Here is a 15,572-nt window from a genome sequence, read left to right as displayed (position 1 = left end):
GTAGAATATAAATCCCACGGGGATAAAATTGAAAAAAGTTGAAAAAAATTTTTTTTTGGACTTCGTAATTTTTCCGGCGTTTATCAGACTTTCAGATAGGGAAAATGTCAGTGAGCGTTCCGATTTCAGTTCCAGAGCGATTCGCCCAATTATTCCTTAATATTTAGTCGTTTTCAGCCAATTTTCTGGATTTTTGAAAATTTCACTTTTTTTGTGAAAATATCCACTAAATGAGGGAATAATATGTGTGAGGGTACCCCAGGAGAGTTCCAAATGTGTGTGGGTAGAATGTAAATCCCACGGGGATAAAATTGAAAAAAGTTGAAAAAAATTTTTTTTTGGACTTAGTAATTTTTCCGGCGTTTATCAGACTTTCAGATAGGGAAAATGTCAGTGAGCGTTCCGATTTCAGTTCCAGAGCGATTCGCCCAATGAGTCCTTAATATTTAGTCGTTTTCAGCCAATTTTCTGGATTTTTGAAAATTTCACTTTTTTGTGAAAATATCCACTAAATGAGGGAATAATATGTGTGAGGGTACCCCAGGAGAGTTCCAAATGTGTGTGGGTAGAATGTAAATCCCACGGGGATAAAATTGAAAAAAGTTGAAAAAAAATTTTTTTTGGACTTAGTAATTTTTCCGGCGTTTATCAGACTTTCAGATAGGGGAAATGTCAGTGAGCGTTCCGATTTCAGTTCCAGAGCGATTCGCCCAATGAGTCCTTAATATTTAGTCGTTTTCAGCCAATTTTCTGGATTTTTGAAAATTTCACTTTTTTGTGAAAATATCCACTAAATGAGGGAATAATATGTGTGAGGGTACCCCAGGAGAGTTCCAAATGTGTGTGGGTAGAACATAAATCTCACGGGGATAAAATTGAAAAAAGTTGTAAAAAATTTTTTTTTGGACTTAGTAATTTTTCCGGCGTTTATCAGACTTTCAGATAGGGAAAATGTCAGTGAGCGTTCCGATTTCAATTCCAGAGCGATTCGCCCAATGAGTCCTTAATATTTAGTCGTTTTCAGCCAATTTTCTGGATTTTTGAAAATTTCACTTTTTTGTGAAAATATCCACTAAATGAGGGAATAATATGTGTGAGGGTACCCCAGGAGAGTTCCAAATGTGTGTGGGTAGAATATATATCCCACAGGGGTGAAATTGAAAAAAGTTGAAAAAAATTTTTTTTGGACTTAGTAATTTTTCCGGCGTTTATCAGACTTTCAGATAGGGAAAATGTCAGTGAGCGTTCCGATTTCAGTTCCAGAGCGATTCGCCCAATGAGTCCTTAATATTTAGTCGTTTTCAGCCAATTTTTTTGATTTTTGAAAATTTCACTTTTTTGTGAAAATATCCACTAAATGAGGGAATAATATGTGTGAGGGTACCCCAGGAGAGTTCCAAATGTGTGTGGGTAGAACATAAATCCCACGGGGATAAAATTGAAAAAAGATGTAAAAAATTTTTTTTTGGACTTAGTAATTTTTCCGTCGTTTATCAGACTTTCAGATAGGGAAAATGTCAGTGAGCGTTCCGATTTCAATTCCAGAGCGATTCGCCCAATGAGTCCTTAATATTTAGTCGTTTTCAGCCAATTTTCTGGATTTTTGAAAATTTCACTTTTTTGTGAAAATATCCACTAAATGAGGGAATAATATGTGTGAGGGTACCCCAGGAGAGTTCCAAATGTGTGTGGGTAGAATATATATCCCACAGGGGTGAAATTGAAAAAAGTTGAAAAAAATTTTTTTTTCGACTTCGTAATTTTTCCGGTGTTTATCAGACTTTCAGATAGGGAAAATGTCAGTGAGCGTTGCGATTTCAGTTCCAGAGCGATTCGCCCAATTATTCCTTAATATTTAGTCGTTTTCAGCCAATTTTCTGGATTTTTGAAAATTTCACTTTTTTGTGAAAATATCCACTAAATGAGGGAATAATATGTGTGAGGGTACCCCAGGAGAGTTCCAAATGTGTGTGGGTAGAATATATATCCCACAGGGGTGAAATTGAAAAAAGTTGAAAAAAATTTTTTTTTGGACTTAGTAATTTTTCCAGCGTTTATCAGACTTTCAGATAGGGAAAATGTCAGTGAGCGTTCCGATTTCAGTTCCAGAGCGATTCGCCCCATGAGTCCTTAATATTTAGTCGTTTTCAGCCAATTTTCTAGATTTTTGAAAATTTCACTTTTTTGTGAAAATATCCACTAAATGAGGGAATAATATGTGTGAGGGTACCCCAGGAGCGTTCCAAATGTGTGTGGGTAGAATATAAATCCCACGGGGATAAAATTGAAAAAAGTTGAAAAAAATTTTTTTTGGACTTAGTAATTTTTCCGGCGTTTATCAGACTTTCAGATAGGGAAAATGTCAGTGAGCGTTCCGATTTCAATTCCAGAGCGATTCGCCCCATGAGTCCTTGATATTTAGTCGTTTTCAGCCAATTTTCTGGATTTTTGAAAATTTCACTTTTTTGTGAAAATATCCACTAAATGAGGGAATAATATGTGTGAGGGTACCCCAGGAGAGTTCCAAATGTGTGTGGGTAGAATATAAATCCCACGGGGATAAAATTGAAAAAAGTTGAAAAAAATTTTTTTTTGGACTTCGTAATTTTTCCGGCGTTTATCAGACTTTCAGATAGGGAAAATGTCAGTGAGCGTTCCGATTTCAGTTCCAGAGCGATTCGCCCAATTATTCCTTAATATTTAGTCGTTTTCAGCCAATTTTCTGGATTTTTGAAAATTTCACTTTTTTTGTGAAAATATCCACTAAATGAGGGAATAATATGTGTGAGGGTACCCCAGGAGAGTTCCAAATGTGTGTGGGTAGAATGTAAATCCCACGGGGATAAAATTGAAAAAAGTTGAAAAAAATTTTTTTTTGGACTTAGTAATTTTTCCGGCGTTTATCAGACTTTCAGATAGGGAAAATGTCAGTGAGCGTTCCGATTTCAGTTCCAGAGCGATTCGCCCAATGAGTCCTTAATATTTAGTCGTTTTCAGCCAATTTTCTGGATTTTTGAAAATTTCACTTTTTTGTGAAAATATCCACTAAATGAGGGAATAATATGTGTGAGGGTACCCCAGGAGAGTTCCAAATGTGTGTGGGTAGAATGTAAATCCCACGGGGATAAAATTGAAAAAAGTTGAAAAAAAATTTTTTTTGGACTTAGTAATTTTTCCGGCGTTTATCAGACTTTCAGATAGGGAAAATGTCAGTGAGCGTTCCGATTTCAGTTCCAGAGCGATTCGCCCAATGAGTCCTTGATATTTAGTAGTTTTAAGCCAATTTTCTGGATTTTTAAAAATTTCACTTTTTTGTGAAAATATCCACTAAATGAGGGAATAATATGTGTGAGGGTACCCCAGGAGAGTTCCAAATGTGTTTGGGTAGAATATATATCCCACGGGGGTGAAATTGAAAAAAGTTGAAAAAAATTTTTTTTTCGACTTCGTAATTTTTCCGGCGTTTATCAGACTTTCAGATAGGGAAAATGTCAGTGAGCGTTCCGATTTCAGTTCCAGAGCGATTCGCCCAATTATTCCTTAATATTTAGTCGTTTTCAGCCAATTTTCTGGATTTTTGAAAATTTCACTTTTTTGTGAAAATATCCACTAAATGAGGGAATAATATGTGTGAGGGTACCCCAGGAGAGTTCCAAATGTGTGTGGGTAGAAAATATATCCCACGGGGATAAAATTGAAAAAAGTTGAAAAAAATTTTTTTTTGGACTTAGTAATTTTTCCGGCGTTTATCAGACTTTCAGATAGGGAAAATGTCAGTGAGCGTTCCGATTTCAGTTTCAGAGCGATTCGCCCAATGAGTCCTTAATATTTAGTCGTTTTCAGCCAATTTTCTGGATTTTTGAAAATTTCACTTTTTTGTGAAAATATCCACTAAATGAGGGAATAATATGTGTGAGGGTACCCCAGGAGAGTTCCAAATGTGTGTGGGTAGAATATAAATCCCACGGGGATAAAATTGTAAAAAGTTCAAAAAAAATTTTTTTTGGACTTAGTAATTTTTCCAGCGTTTATCAGACTTTCAGATAGGGAAAATGTCAGTGAGCGTTCCGATTTCAGTTCCAGAGCGATTCGCCCAATGAGTCCTTAATATTTAGTCGTTTTCAGCCAATTTTCTGGATTTTTGAAAATTTCACTTTTTTGTGAAAATATCCACTAAATGAGGGAATAATATGTGTGAGGGTACCCCAGGAGAGTTCCAAATGTGTGTGGGTAGAACATAAATCCCACGGGGATAAAATTGAAAAAAGATGTAAAAAATTTTTTTTTGGACTTCGTACTTTTTCCGGCGTTTATCAGACTTTCAGATAGGGAAAATGTCAGTGAGCGTTCCGATTTCAGTTCCAGAGCGATTCGCCCAATTATTCCTTAATATTTAGTCGTTTTCAGCCAATTTTCTGGATTTTTGAAAATTTCACTTTTTTTGTGAAAATATCCACTAAATGAGGGAATAATATGTGTGAGGGTACCCCAGGAGAGTTCCAAATGTGTGTGGGTAGAATGTAAATCCCACGGGGATAAAATTGAAAAAAGTTGAAAAAAATTTTTTTTTGGACTTAGTAATTTTTCCGGCGTTTATCAGACTTTCAGATAGGGAAAATGTCAGTGAGCGTTCCGATTTCAGTTCCAGAGCGATTCGCCCAATGAGTCCTTAATATTTAGTCGTTTTCAGCCAATTTTCTGGATTTTTGAAAATTTCACTTTTTTGTGAAAATATCCACTAAATGAGGGAATAATATGTGTGAGGGTACCCCAGGAGAGTTCCAAATGAGTGTGGGTAGAATGTAAATCCCACGGGGATAAAATTGAAAAAAGTTGAAAAAAATTTTTTTTTGGACTTAGTAATTTTTCCGGCGTTTATCAGACTTTCAGATAGGGAAAATGTCAGTGAGCATTCCGATTTCAGTTCCAGAGCGATTCGCCCAATGAGTCCTTGATATTTAGTAGTTTTAAGCCAATTTTCTGGATTTTTAAAAATTTCACTTTTTTGTGAAAATATCCACTAAATGAGGGAATAATATGTGTGAGGGTACCCCAGGAGAGTTCCAAATGTGTTTGGGTAGAATATATATCCCACGGGGGTGAAATTGAAAAAAGTTGAAAAAAATTTTTTTTTCGACTTCGTAATTTTTCCGGCGTTTATCAGACTTTCAGATAGGGAAAATGTCAGTGAGCGTTCCGATTTCAGTTCCAGAGCGATTCGCCCAATTATTCCTTAATATTTAGTCGTTTTCAGCCAATTTTCTGGATTTTTGAAAATTTCACTTTTTTGTGAAAATATCCACTAAATGAGGGAATAATATGTGTGAGGGTACCCCAGGAGAGTTCCAAATGTGTGTGGGTAGAAAATATATCCCACAGGGGTGAAATTGAAAAAAGTTGAAAAAAATTTTTTTTTGAACTTAGTAATTTTTCCAGCGTTTATCAGACTTTCAGATAGGGAAAATGTCAGTGAGCGTTCCGATTTCAGTTCCAGAGCGATTCGCCCCATGAGTCCTTGATATTTAGTCGTTTTCAGCCAATTTTCTGGATTTTTGAAAATTTCACTTTTTTTGTGAAAATATCCACTAAATGAGGGAATAATATGTGTGAGGGTACCCCAGGAGAGTTCCAAATGTGTGTGGGTAGAATATAAATCCCACGGGGATAAAATTGTAAAAAGTTTAAAAAAAATTTTTTTTGGACTTAGTAATTTTTCCAGCGTTTATCAGACTTTCAGATAGGGAAAATGTCAGTGAGCGTTCCGATTTCAGTTCCAGAGCGATTCGCCCAATGAGTCCTTAATATTTAGTCGTTTTCAGCCAATTTTCTGGATTTTTGAAAATTTCACTTTTTTGTGAAAATATCCACTAAATGAGGGAATAATATGTGTGAGGGTACCCCAGGAGAGTTCCAAATGTGTGTGGGTAGAACATAAATCCCACGGGGATAAAATTGAAAAAAGATGTAAAAAATTTTTTTTTGGACTTCGTACTTTTTCCGGCGTTTATCAGACTTTCAGATAGGGAAAATGTCAGTGAGCGTTCCGATTTCAGTTCCAGAGCGATTCGCCCAATTATTCCTTAATATTTAGTCGTTTTCAGCCAATTTTCTGGATTTTTGAAAATTTCACTTTTTTTGTGAAAATATCCACTAAATGAGGGAATAATATGTGTGAGGGTACCCCAGGAGAGTTCCAAATGTGTGTGGGTAGAATGTAAATCCCACGGGGATAAAATTGAAAAAAGTTGAAAAAAATTTTTTTTTGGACTTAGTAATTTTTCCGGCGTTTATCAGACTTTCAGATAGGGAAAATGTCAGTGAGCGTTCCGATTTCAGTTCCAGAGCGATTCGCCCAATGAGTCCTTAATATTTAGTCGTTTTCAGCCAATTTTCTGGATTTTTGAAAATTTCACTTTTTTGTGAAAATATCCACTAAATGAGGGAATAATATGTGTGAGGGTACCCCAGGAGAGTTCCAAATGTGTGTGGGTAGAATGTAAATCCCACGGGGATAAAATTGAAAAAAGTTGAAAAAAATTTTTTTTTGGACTTAGTAATATTTCCGGCGTTTATCAGACTTTCAGATAGGGAAAATGTCAGTGAGCATTCCGATTTCAGTTCCAGAGCGATTCGCCCAATGAGTCCTTGATATTTAGTAGTTTTAAGCCAATTTTCTGGATTTTTAAAAATTTCACTTTTTTGTGAAAATATCCACTAAATGAGGGAATAATATGTGTGAGGGTACCCCAGGAGAGTTCCAAATGTGTTTGGGTAGAATATATATCCCACGGGGGTGAAATTGAAAAAAGTTGAAAAAAATTTTTTTTTCGACTTCGTAATTTTTCCGGCGTTTATCAGACTTTCAGATAGGGAAAATGTCAGTGAGCGTTCCGATTTCAGTTCCAGAGCGATTCGCCCAATTATTCCTTAATATTTAGTCGTTTTCAGCCAATTTTCTGGATTTTTGAAAATTTCACTTTTTTGTGAAAATATCCACTAAATGAGGGAATAATATGTGTGAGGGTACCCCAGGAGAGTTCCAAATGTGTGTGGGTAGAAAATATATCCCACAGGGGTGAAATTGAAAAAAGTTGAAAAAAATTTTTTTTTGAACTTAGTAATTTTTCCAGCGTTTATCAGACTTTCAGATAGGGAAAATGTCAGTGAGCGTTCCGATTTCAGTTCCAGAGCGATTCGCCCAATGAGTCCTTAATATTTAGTCGTTTTCAGCCAATTTTTTGGATTTTTGAAAATTTCACTTTTTTGTGAAAATATCCACTAAATGAGGGAATAATATGTGTGAGGGTACCCCAGGAGAGTTCCAAATGTGTGTGGGTAGAACATAAATCCCACGGGGATAAAATTGAAAAAAGATGTAAAAAATTTTTTTTTGGACTTAGTAATTTTTCCGTCGTTTATCAGACTTTCAGATAGGGAAAATGTCAGTGAGCGTTCCGATTTCAATTCCAGAGCGATTCGCCCAATGAGTCCTTAATATTTAGTCGTTTTCAGCCAATTTTCTGGATTTTTGAAAATTTCACTTTTTTGTGAAAATATCCACTAAATGAGGGAATAATATGTGTGAGGGTACCCCAGGAGAGTTCCAAATGTGTGTGGGTAGAATATATATCCCACAGGGGTGAAATTGAAAAAAGTTGAAAAAAATTTTTTTTTCGACTTCGTAATTTTTCCGGTGTTTATCAGACTTTCAGATAGGGAAAATGTCAGTGAGCGTTGCGATTTCAGTTCCAGAGCGATTCGCCCAATTATTCCTTAATATTTAGTCGTTTTCAGCCAATTTTCTGGATTTTTGAAAATTTCACTTTTTTGTGAAAATATCCACTAAATGAGGGAATAATATGTGTGAGGGTACCCCAGGAGAGTTCCAAATGTGTGTGGGTAGAATATATATCCCACAGGGGTGAAATTGAAAAAAGTTGAAAAAAATTTTTTTTTGGACTTAGTAATTTTTCCAGCGTTTATCAGACTTTCAGATAGGGAAAATGTCAGTGAGCGTTCCGATTTCAGTTCCAGAGCGATTCGCCCCATGAGTCCTTAATATTTAGTCGTTTTCAGCCAATTTTCTAGATTTTTGAAAATTTCACTTTTTTGTGAAAATATCCACTAAATGAGGGAATAATATGTGTGAGGGTACCCCAGGAGAGTTCCAAATGTGTGTGGGTAGAATATAAATCCCACGGGGATAAAATTGAAAAAAGTTGAAAACAATTTTTTTTTGGACTTCGTAATTTTTCCGGCGTTTATCAGACTTTCAGATAGGGAAAATGTCAGTGAGCGTTCCGATTTCAGTTCCAGAGCGATTCGCCCAATTATTCCTTAATATTTAGTCGTTTTCAGCCAATTTTCTGGATTTTTGAAAATTTCACTTTTTTTGTGAAAATATCCACTAAATGAGGGAATAATATGTGTGAGGGTACCCCAGGAGAGTTCCAAATGTGTGTGGGTAGAATGTAAATCCCACGGGGATAAAATTGAAAAAAGTTGAAAAAAATTTTTTTTTGGACTTAGTAATTTTTCCGGCGTTTATCAGACTTTCAGATAGGGAAAATGTCAGTGAGCGTTCCGATTTCAGTTCCAGAGCGATTCGCCCAATGAGTCCTTAATATTTAGTCGTTTTCAGCCAATTTTCTGGATTTTTGAAAATTTCACTTTTTTGTGAAAATATCCACTAAATGAGGGAATAATATGTGTGAGGGTACCCCAGGAGAGTTCCAAATGTGTGTGGGTAGAATGTAAATCCCACGGGGATAAAATTGAAAAAAGTTGAAAAAAAATTTTTTTTGGACTTAGTAATTTTTCCGGCGTTTATCAGACTTTCAGATAGGGAAAATGTCAGTGAGCGTTCCGATTTCAGTTCCAGAGCGATTCGCCCAATGAGTCCTTGATATTTAGTAGTTTTAAGCCAATTTTCTGGATTTTTAAAAATTTCACTTTTTTGTGAAAATATCCACTAAATGAGGGAATAATATGTGTGAGGGTACCCCAGGAGAGTTCCAAATGTGTTTGGGTAGAATATATATCCCACGGGGGTGAAATTGAAAAAAGTTGAAAAAAATTTTTTTTTCGACTTCGTAATTTTTCCGGCGTTTATCAGACTTTCAGATAGGGAAAATGTCAGTGAGCGTTCCGATTTCAGTTCCAGAGCGATTCGCCCAATTATTCCTTAATATTTAGTCGTTTTCAGCCAATTTTCTGGATTTTTGAAAATTTCACTTTTTTGTGAAAATATCCACTAAATGAGGGAATAATATGTGTGAGGGTACCCCAGGAGAGTTCCAAATGTGTGTGGGTAGAAAATATATCCCACAGGGGTGAAATTGAAAAAAGTTGAAAAAAATTTTTTTTTGAACTTAGTAATTTTTCCAGCGTTTATCAGACTTTCAGATAGGGAAAATGTCAGTGAGCGTTCCGATTTCAGTTCCAGAGCGATTCGCCCCATGAGTCCTTGATATTTAGTCGTTTTCAGCCAATTTTCTGGATTTTTGAAAATTTCACTTTTTTTGTGAAAATATCCACTAAATGAGGGAATAATATGTGTGAGGGTACCCCAGGAGAGTTCCAAATGTGTGTGGGTAGAATATAAATCCCACGGGGATAAAATTGTAAAAAGTTTAAAAAAAATTTTTTTTGGACTTAGTAATTTTTCCAGCGTTTATCAGACTTTCAGATAGGGAAAATGTCAGTGAGCGTTCCGATTTCAGTTCCAGAGCGATTCGCCCAATGAGTCCTTAATATTTAGTCGTTTTCAGCCAATTTTCTGGATTTTTGAAAATTTCACTTTTTTGTGAAAATATCCACTAAATGAGGGAATAATATGTGTGAGGGTACCCCAGGAGAGTTCCAAATGTGTGTGGGTAGAACATAAATCCCACGGGGATAAAATTGAAAAAAGATGTAAAAAATTTTTTTTTGGACTTCGTACTTTTTCCGGCGTTTATCAGACTTTCAGATAGGGAAAATGTCAGTGAGCGTTCCGATTTCAGTTCCAGAGCGATTCGCCCAATTATTCCTTAATATTTAGTCGTTTTCAGCCAATTTTCTGGATTTTTGAAAATTTCACTTTTTTTGTGAAAATATCCACTAAATGAGGGAATAATATGTGTGAGGGTACCCCAGGAGAGTTCCAAATGTGTGTGGGTAGAATGTAAATCCCACGGGGATAAAATTGAAAAAAGTTGAAAAAAATTTTTTTTTGGACTTAGTAATTTTTCCGGCGTTTATCAGACTTTCAGATAGGGAAAATGTCAGTGAGCGTTCCGATTTCAGTTCCAGAGCGATTCGCCCAATGAGTCCTTAATATTTAGTCGTTTTCAGCCAATTTTCTGGATTTTTGAAAATTTCACTTTTTTGTGAAAATATCCACTAAATGAGGGAATAATATGTGTGAGGGTACCCCAGGAGAGTTCCAAATGTGTGTGGGTAGAATGTAAATCCCACGGGGATAAAATTGAAAAAAGTTGAAAAAAATTTTTTTTTGGACTTAGTAATTTTTCCGGCGTTTATCAGACTTTCAGATAGGGAAAATGTCAGTGAGCATTCCGATTTCAGTTCCAGAGCGATTCGCCCAATGAGTCCTTGATATTTAGTAGTTTTAAGCCAATTTTCTGGATTTTTAAAAATTTCACTTTTTTGTGAAAATATCCACTAAATGAGGGAATAATATGTGTGAGGGTACCCCAGGAGAGTTCCAAATGTGTTTGGGTAGAATATATATCCCACGGGGGTGAAATTGAAAAAAGTTGAAAAAATTTTTTTTTTCGACTTCGTAATTTTTCCGGCGTTTATCAGACTTTCAGATAGGGAAAATGTCAGTGAGCGTTCCGATTTCAGTTCCAGAGCGATTCGCCCAATTATTCCTTAATATTTAGTCGTTTTCAGCCAATTTTCTGGATTTTTGAAAATTTCACTTTTTTGTGAAAATATCCACTAAATGAGGGAATAATATGTGTGAGGGTACCCCAGGAGAGTTCCAAATGTGTGTGGGTAGAAAATATATCCCACAGGGGTGAAATTGAAAAAAGTTGAAAAAAATTTTTTTTTGAACTTAGTAATTTTTCCAGCGTTTATCAGACTTTCAGATAGGGAAAATGTCAGTGAGCGTTCCGATTTCAGTTCCAGAGCGATTCGCCCCATGAGTCCTTGATATTTAGTCGTTTTCAGCCAATTTTCTGGATTTTTGAAAATTTCACTTTTTTTGTGAAAATATCCACTAAATGAGGGAATAATATGTGTGAGGGTACCCCAGGAGAGTTCCAAATGTGTGTGGGTAGAATATAAATCCCACGGGGATAAAATTGTAAAAAGTTTAAAAAAAATTTTTTTTGGACTTAGTAATTTTTCCAGCGTTTATCAGACTTTCAGATAGGGAAAATGTCAGTGAGCGTTCCGATTTCAGTTCCAGAGCGATTCGCCCAATGAGTCCTTAATATTTAGTCGTTTTCAGCCAATTTTCTGGATTTTTGAAAATTTCACTTTTTTGTGAAAATATCCACTAAATGAGGGAATAATATGTGTGAGGGTACCCCAGGAGAGTTCCAAATGTGTGTGGGTAGAACATAAATCCCACGGGGATAAAATTGAAAAAAGATGTAAAAAATTTTTTTTTGGACTTAGTAATTTTTCCGGCGTTTATCAGACTTTCAGATAGGGAAAATGTCAGTGAGCGTTCCGATTTCAATTCCAGAGCGATTCGCCCAATGAGTCCTTAATATTTAGTCGTTTTCAGCCAATTTTCTGGATTTTTGAAAATTTCACTTTTTTGTGAAAATATCCACTAAATGAGGGAATAATATGTGTGAGGGTACCCCAGGAGAGTTCCAAATGTGTGTGGGTAGAATATATATCCCACAGGGGTGAAATTGAAAAAAGTTGAAAAAAATTTTTTTTTGGACTTAGTAATTTTTCCAGCGTTTATCAGACTTTCAGATAGGGAAAATGTCAGTGAGCGTTCCGATTTCAGTTCCAGAGCGATTCGCCCCATGAGTCCTTAATATTTAGTCGTTTTCAGCCAATTTTCTGGATTTTTGAAAATTTCACTTTTTTGTGAAAATATCCACTAAATGAGGGAATAATATGTGTGAGGGTACCCCAGGAGAGTTCCAAATGTGTGTGGGTAGAATATAAATCCCACGGGGATAAAATTGAAAAAAGTTGAAAAAAATTTTTTTTGGACTTAGTAATTTTTCCGGCGTTTATCAGACTTTCAGATAGGGAAAATGTCAGTGAGCGTTCCGATTTCAATTCCAGAGCGATTCGCCCAATGAGTCCTTAATATTTAGTCGTTTTCAGCCAATTTTCTGGATTTTTGAAAATTTCACTTTTTTGTGAAAATATCCACTAAATGAGGGAATAATATGCGTGAGGGTACCCCAGGAGAGTTCCAAATGTGTGTGGGTAGAATATATATCCCACGGGGGTGAAATTGAAAAAAGTTGAAAAAAATTTTTTTTTGTTCTTAGTAATTTTTCCAGCGTTTATCAGACTTTCAGATAGGGAAAATGTCAGTGAGCGTTCCGATTTCAGTTCCAGAGCGATTCGCCCAATTATTCCTTAATATTTAGTCGTTTTCAGCCAATTTTCTGGATTTTTGAAAATTTCACTCTTTTGTGAAAATATCCACTAAATGAGGGAATAATATGTGTGAGGGTACCCCAGGAGAGTTCCAAATGTGTGTGGGTAGAATGTAAATCCCACGGGGATAAAATTGAAAAAAGTTGAAAAATTTTTTTTTTTGGACTTAGTAATTTTTCCGGCGTTTATCAGACTTTCAGATAGGGAAAATGTCAGTGAGCGTTCCGATTTCAGTTCCAGAGCGATTCGCCCAATGAGTCCTTAATATTTAGTCGTTTTCAGCCAGTTTTCTGGATTTTTGAAAATTTCACTTTTTTGTGAAAATATCCACTAAATGAGGGAATAATATGTGTGAGGGTACCCCAGGAGAGTTCCAAATGTGTTTGGGTAGAATATATATCCCACGGGGGTGAAATTGAAAAAAGTTGAAAAAAATTTTTTTTTCGACTTCGTAATTTTTCCGGCGTTTATCAGACTTTCAGATAGGGAAAATGTCAGTGAGCGTTCCGATTTCAGTTCCAGAGCGATTCGCCCAATTATTCCTTAATATTTAGTCGTTTTCAGCCAATTTTCTGGATTTTTGAAAATTTCACTTTTTTGTGAAAATATCCACTAAATGAGGGAATAATATGTGTGAGGGTACCCCAGGAGAGTTCCAAATGTGTGTGGGTAGAATATATATCCCACAGGGGTGAAATTGAAAAAAGTTGAAAAAATTTTTTTTTTGAACTTAGTAATTTTTCCAGCGTTTATCAGACTTTCAGATAGGGAAAATGTCAGTGAGCGTTCCGATTTCAGTTCCAGAGCGATTCGCCCCATGAGTCCTTGATATTTAGTCGTTTTCAGCCAATTTTCTGGATTTTTGAAAATTTCACTTTTTTTGTGAAAATATCCACTAAATGAGGGAATAATATGTGTGAGGGTACCCCAGGAGAGTTCCAAATGTGTGTGGGTAGAATATAAATCCCACGGGGATAAAATTGAAAAAAGTTTAAAAAAAATTTTTTTTGGACTTAGTAATTTTTCCGGCGTTTATCAGACTTTCAGATAGGGAAAATGTCAGTGAGCGTTCCGATTTCAGTTCCAGAGCGATTCGCCCAATGAGTCCTTAATATTTAGTCGTTTTCAGCCAATTTTCTGGATTTTTGAAAATTTCACTTTTTTGTGAAAATATCCACTAAATGAGGGAATAATATGTGTGAGGGTACCCCAGGAGAGTTCCAAATGTGTGTGGGTAGAACATAAATCCCACGGGGATAAAATTGAAAAAAGATGTAAAAAATTTTTTTTTGGACTTAGTAATTTTTCCGGCGTTTATCAGACTTTCAGATAGGGAAAATGTCAGTGAGCGTTCCGATTTCAGTTCCAGAGCGATTCGCCCCATGAGTCCTTAATATTTAGTCGTTTTCAGCCAATTTTCTGGATTTTTGAAAATTTCACTTTTTTGTGAAAATATCCACTAAATGAGGGAATAATATGTGTGAGGGTACCCCAGGAGAGTTCCAAATGTGTGTGGGTAGAATATAAATCCCACGGGGATAAAATTGAAAAAAGTTGAAAAAAATTTTTTTTGGACTTAGTAATTTTTCCGGCGTTTATCAGACTTTCAGATAGGGAAAATGTCAGTGAGCGTTCCGATTTCAATTCCAGAGCGATTCGCCCAATGAGTCCTTAATATTTAGTCGTTTTCAGCCAATTTTCTGGATTTTTGAAAATTTCACTTTTTTGTGAAAATTTCCACTAAATGAGGGAATAATATGTGTGAGGGTACCCCAGGAGAGTTCCAAATGTGTGTGGGTAGAATATATATCCCACGGGGGTGAAATTGAAAAAAGTTGAAAAAAATTTTTTTTTGTTCTTAGTAATTTTTCCAGCGTTTATCAGACTTTCAGATAGGGAAAATGTCAGTGAGCGTTCCGATTTCAGTTCCAGAGTGATTCGCCCCATGAGTTCTTGATATTTAGTCGTTTTCAGCCAATTTTCTGGATTTTTGAAAATTTCACTTTTTTGTGAAAATATCCACTAAATGAGGGAATAATATGTGTGAGGGTACCCCAGGAGAGTTCCAAATGTGTGTGGGTAGAATATAAATCCCACGGGGATAAAATTGAAAAAAGTTGAAAAAAATTTTTTTTTGGACTTCGTAGTTTTTCCGGCGTTTATCAGACTTTCAGATAGGGAAAATGTCAGTGAGCGTTCCGATATCAGTTCCAGAGCGATTCGCCCAATTATTCCTTAATATTTAGTCGTTTTCAGCCAATTTTCTGGATTTTTGAAAATTTCACTTTTTTGTGAAAATATCCACTAAATGAGGGAATAATATGTGTGAGGGTACCCCAGGAGAGTTCCAAATGTGTGTGGGTAGAATGTAAATCCCACGGGGATAAAATTGAAAAAAGTTGAAAAATTTTTTTTTTTGGACTTAGTAATTTTTCCGGCGTTTATCAGACTTTCAGATAGGGAAAATGTCAGTGAGCGTTCCGATTTCAGTTCCAGAGCGATTCGCCCAATGAGTCCTTAATATTTAGTCGTTTTCAGCCAGTTTTCTGGATTTTTGAAAATTTCACTTTTTTGTGAAAATATCCACTAAATGAGGGAATAATATGTGTGAGGGTACCCCAGGAGAGTTCCAAATGTGTTTGGGTAGAATATATATCTCACGGGGGTGAAATTGAAAAAAGTTGAAAAAAATTTTTTTTTCGACTTCGTAATTTTTCCGGCGTTTATCAGACTTTCAGATAGGGAAAATGTCAGTGAGCGTTCCGATTTCAGTTCCAGAGCGATTCGCCCAATTATTCCTTAATATTTAGTCGTTTTCAGCCAATTTTCTGGATTTTTGAAAATTTCACTTTTTTGTGAAAATATCCACTAAATGAGGGAATAATATGTGTGAGGGTACCCCAGGAGAGTTCCAAATGTGTGTGGGTAGAATATATATCCCACAGGGGTGAAATTGAAAAAAGTTGAAAAAAATTTTTTTT

The sequence above is a fragment of the Phyllobates terribilis genome, unplaced genomic scaffold, assembly GCF_046119375.1.
Source record: "Phyllobates terribilis strain yellow unplaced genomic scaffold, ASM4611937v1 Scaffold_253__1_contigs__length_2831437, whole genome shotgun sequence".
In the NCBI taxonomy this organism is placed as follows: Eukaryota; Metazoa; Chordata; class Amphibia; order Anura; family Dendrobatidae; genus Phyllobates; species Phyllobates terribilis.
This window is presented reverse-complemented; position numbering follows the sequence as displayed.